This window comes from Penaeus japonicus, unplaced genomic scaffold, assembly GCF_977035675.1.
Source record: "Penaeus japonicus unplaced genomic scaffold, GWHDUDI00000001_assembly GWHDUDI00000034, whole genome shotgun sequence".
Lineage (NCBI taxonomy): Eukaryota > Metazoa > Arthropoda > Malacostraca > Decapoda > Penaeidae > Penaeus > Penaeus japonicus.
Genome location: NW_028234436.1, coordinates 11,210,304 through 11,215,303, shown reverse-complemented (window position 1 = coordinate 11,215,303; position 5,000 = coordinate 11,210,304). Strand labels below are relative to the sequence as shown.

The window sequence follows — 5,000 nt, the reverse complement described above, 5'->3', positions numbered from 1 at the left end:
GGGATAAAAGGTTATCTAATCTATAGGACTGACCTATTTTCCTTCTTTCCTTCTTTCTTTCTTTCTTTCTTTCCCGGGGAAATTTTTGCATATTCCTGTTTAAAACAACCCGGTTATAATTAGACCAGGGTGGGGCCGGGCCGGGTCGGGTGAGTCCGCGCTGCAGGTTTGAAAAAACTCTCCCTACAGAAACTCCACAAACTTTTTTTCCCCCTCTTTTTTTTGCCGAACGAGGAAGGAAGTTAATATCAACTTCCTCAATACATACACATCAATATACAAAAAATACCAATCAACATGACAAACAATCAAAAGTATAATGAGCGGAGAAACAATTAGCTACTGTTGACTATAAACAATCGCTCAGCGCCCGTCTTTGATGTGGCTTTGGGCTAATGGTTTAAAAATACCTCAGGGGCGAGACGGGCAAAAAAATACCGCCAGACAGACGATCCCCATTTCAGCCCCCCTTCCCCCCTCCCCCCCTTAAACTTACTGTCTGTCTGTCTGTCTGTCTGTCTGGGTAAGCCACGCGCTGTCTCGTAACCCTTCCCTCCCCGCCCCCTTTTTTTTTCTTATCTTCACGCCCGCGCCGCCCACTAGACTGCCCTTCCGCGCGTAGTCTGCAAGAAGGGGAAGTGAGAGAATGGGCGGTCTTTGTTGGGAACAGGAAGCGTGGGCGGTATTTATGGTGGAATGGGTGGGTTTTATAGGGAAGTGGGCGGTGTTTAAGGGGCACAGGAAGTGTTTGAAGGGAGTGGGTGGGAGTTATGGGGAATGGATGGGTTTTATGGGGGTGTGGGCGGTGTTTATGGAGTACAGGAAGAAGTGTTTAAAAGGGAGTGGGTGGGATTTATGGGGAATGTGTGCCTTTCCTGGGGAAGTGGGCAGTTATGGGTGGCATTTGTGAGGGGGGGGGGGGCATGGGCGCACTTTCCGGGAAATGGGAGCGTAATTATGGGTGAATGGGTTACTTTCGAGGCGTGAATGGGCGGCATTTCGAGGCAATGATCGCAGTCTGTCGTAGAGAATGGGGAGTAAAATGGGAGTGAAGGGATTTTAGGAGAAATGGAGGGGAGGGGGGAGGGGGGAGGTCGAAGTGCGGAAAGAAAGGGAAAGGTGCGGAGAGGAGAGATAGGGCGAGAGGTAATGCGAGAGAGAGGGTAGAGGGAGGGTGAGGGGGAATGGGGGGAGGGATGGGGGAATGGGGGAATGGGGGGAGAGAAGGTGGGGGAGAATGGAGAGAGGGAAGGAGGGAAGGAGGGAAGGAGGGAAGGAGGGAGGGAGGGAGGGAGGGAAGGAGAGAGAGAAAAATGAGAGTAAAATAAATAAAGAAGGAAAGAGAAAGAGAATAAAATAAATAAATAAAGAAAGAACAATAAAGAGAAAGAGCGAGAAGCTTAAGTAGCACACTTGACCTGTATTACCTATTTTCTTCTAAATTAGCGCGAGTGCTCTACAACAAGGGCGATTTCCTGCAAGAACTCAAAGGTAAACTAGACTCTATATCACGGGAAAGGAAATCTGATCTATATCCAAAAGAAAAAAAAGAAAAGAAAAAAATAACTTGACAACAACCATGGCAGAAGGCGAGCGTGGTATGAGGTCATGTGGTGCTATCCTATCCTTAAAGAAAGAAAAAAAGAAAGAAAGAAAAGAGTAAGGAAGCCAGGTTAGGCAGATTGGACATGTCACAAGAGGTGATCAGTTAATTGGGGTTCGGGGAGGGCTATTAAATTCCCCTCTCGCTGGGACGTAAAGAAAAAAAATATATATATATATATGTAAGGTCAGCTTAGGTCACTTGAGTACAGGAAAGGTCATTAGGGATCGTGTGGGTAGGGAGGGGGGAGGGGGAGAAGGGATTAGTGACCTCGTGTCAGTCGATTCTTTTAATGACACGGATAATGATGGGTGGGCAGGGGGGGAGGGGGTAAAGGAGGTAGATAGGGAAGGGAAGTAGGGAGGGGAAGGGGAAGGGGGGAAAGGCGGAGCAAACCGTGCGAGGACATATCTTGATGGACAAATGACAATTAAATCGAAATGGGATGTCATTTTTCGATAATTGGATCTCCCCCCTCCTTCCCTCCCCCCCCAAAGAAACACGTGACCTCAACAGCACCCGAGATCCTATGACGTCACACTCGGGTCAGAGGCTCGGACAAGTAAGACGAAGCGACGTGTGTTATGTAAACATGGTCTCTTTTCCAAAACCTGAGGATGTTTTGGTTTTAAAAAAATATTAGGAATTTGTTTATGGGAGTATCTATCTATCTATCTCTTTATCTATCGATTTACACATCTTTCTATCTACCTATTTATCTATCCATCTACCAATTTTTCTATCTCTTTCTATATATCTACCTCCCCTCCATCCCTCACTCACTCACTCCCTCCCTCCCTCCCTCCCTCCCTCCAAAACCCACCGAAACCCACCCTCCTAATCCCACCCACCCACCCACCCAACCTCCCTCCCACCCAAACCCACCCACCCACCCACCCTACCTTCCAATCAACCAATCCATCTATTTGCAAACATCAACACAAACTTCTGAAGCGCAAGAAGTGGACCCAGCAGACCGGAGTGCAGACAATTTGCAATCAAATTCGTTGAGATTTGCAAGGCTCACCAACCCGGCCGAGCGCAGACGTTCGAGCAATACCACGTGTATCTTCGTGCCAACCAGACAACCAGACAACCAGGCAGCCAACCAGTCACCTCGTGAACCATCAGGACGGAGAGGCTGCAGGAACCGGGCTAGGAGGAGGTGGTAGTCCGCATTGCCTGGTAGTCGTGCTAGCGGAGGCGGAGGAGGAAGAGGAGATAAAAAAGAAGAGGAAGAGGAGGAGGAGGAGATGAAAAAAGAGATGGAAATGGAAGAAGAGGAGGAGGAGGAGATGAAGAAGAAGAGGTGGAAGAAGAAGAGGAGGGGTAGAGGTCGAGGTGGAAGAGGAGGTGCAAGAGGAGGAGAAGGAGGAGGAGAAGGAAGAGGAGGAGGAGGAGGAGGAGGAGGAGGAGGAAGAGGAGGAGGAGGCGGTGGAGGTGGTGGAAGAGATCGAAAAAAAAAGAAAATGAAAAAGAAAAAGAAAGAATAAGAACAAAAACAGAAGCAGAACAAGAAGGATGCAGCCGCGGGTAGGCGAGGCTCGAAGAACCAGACTAGCAGAGAGGCATCCGCCCGCACAGCCCGGCGATGGCGCTAGCGGAGGAGGAGGAGGGTGCAGGCAGACGGGAAAGAGAAATGACCGTGGGCAACCGTTCTATTTGGAGACACAGCACACGTTTCTTTCCCGTCTGGGTCTCGAGATACACGTAACTCTTTTTTTCTGTTCTTCTACTTCTTCTTCTTCTTCTTCTTGTTTTTTCCCCTTTTTGAAAGACAGACCGTCGAGTACTTTTTTTTTTGTCTTCTCAATAAAAGAAAGATATTTTTCCGAGTCTTTGTCGTTGATGTTGATGTGTGACACGCTATTTCGCTGGCACTCTTGCGATGTGTTCACACTGCCAAGGGCACTCCGACTTCAAAACACGCGAAAAGGTAGAGAGACAAAGTAGCAAAACGGAGGAAATGCTCCTGAGCGGCTACTTCGTTGGAAAACTTACCTTGGTCGGCGTGACAATAACAACACACACACACACCGGCGTTCGTATCACTGCTCGCCTCACTGCACGATCAAATCATATCTAACAACAACATTCCCCACGATGCAACGGAAACAAAAACTCGCAGCGAGGTTGTTAAACTATAACTCTCCTCGTGGGCCGTCAGCTTTGCAATAGCAGTTGGGCACTTTTCGGTACATATATATATATATACATATATACCTGTCGTAGATCCTCGACTACATCTTCGTGAGTGAAGGGTCGGTAGGTAGGTCGGTAGGGATCAAGTAAGTAGTCGGAATACGTGTGTGTGTCCGTGCGTTCGTGTCTTCGTGATCGAGTCGCTGCGCTGTTCCCTCGCCTGGTGTTGTCCTAGGCCTATCTTCGGTCGCGTCGCAGTCGTGAGCGAGGCAGAGGGAGTGTCGAGCAGCAGCGACCTTCCCCGGGGGTGTCTGAGCGGGTTCTGGCTCCCTCTGGCTTGGGAAAGAGAGAGAGGGAGGGAGGGAGAGGGAGGGAGGGAGAGGGAGAGAGGGAGGGAGGGGGCATCTGTCGCCAACACGTACGTACGTCCCCTCGGCGCACAGCCCCCCTCGTGTCATAAAACCTGGGCACCACTAATGTCGTTCCGCATTAAGGAATTAAAAAAGGGGAGGAGGAGAGGGGAGGGGAAGGGGAGAAGGAGGGGAGGGGAAAGGAAGGGTAAAAAAGCGAGGGGAAACGACACGGGTCTTCGTGCGGCAAAGCTTCCGTAACTCCTTCGTTTGTTTAATCTTAGTGGATCGGCTTCTCTCCGCTTAGTGACGAGCAACCACAAACAATGCAAGGCAGTCAGTCAGTCGCACCTTCGCTCTCGCTTTGGCATCACTACTGACGCAGCCCGGCGCCACGCAGCCCTCGGTCTGTTTTGTTTGCGTGTGTGTGTGTGTGTGTGTGTGTGTGTGTGTGTGTGTGTGTGTGTGTGTGTGTGTGTGTGTGTGTGTGTGTGTGTGTGTGTGTGTGTGTTTGAAGGGAGAAAGTGGAGGGGCAGAAGAGGAGAGGGACATGAAAAGGGTTGGAGAAAGGGGGAAGGGTAGGGTAGGGTAGGGTAGGGTAGGGTAGGGTAGGGTAGGGTAGGGTAGGGTAGGGAAGGGAACGGAAGGAAAGGAAAGAAAAGAGAAGGGAAAGGAAGGGAAAGGAGGAGAGAGAGGAAAAAAGAGAAATAGAAAGATAAGAAGATAGAGAGCCAATCAGACGGGCAGAGAAAAAGCCAGACATACCCAGACAGACATACGGAAAGTCAGACAGGCATGCAGAAAGAGAAGAGACAAAATAAAAAAAGGGAACGACTAAAAACGGAGGATTACCAGATAAAACCGCCATTGAGACGAACCCCGCTTCCGACACCTCTACAAAACAG

The 5,000-nt window shown here is 49.6% G+C and overlaps 1 protein-coding gene across 24 annotated transcripts in view; it reads right to left on the bottom strand.

Moving 5' to 3' along the window:
- The window catches only part of rols (zinc-RING finger and ankyrin repeat domain-containing protein rolling pebbles), a 379,704-nt gene that overhangs the window by 60,865 nt on the left and 313,839 nt on the right, over positions 1 to 5,000 (bottom strand). Inside the window, exon 1 of one of the 24 annotated variants that reach the window (XM_086530804.1) lies at positions 3,827 to 4,073. The exons of 19 other annotated variants lie outside the window; for them this stretch is intronic. The gene's annotated coding sequence lies outside the window, so the exon portion shown is untranslated. Of the gene's footprint in view, positions 1 to 3,826; positions 4,074 to 5,000 lie in introns of those variants that run through there. 4 more of the 24 variants (XM_086530801.1, XM_086530802.1, XM_086530795.1 and 1 more) reach the window with 4 other exon arrangements.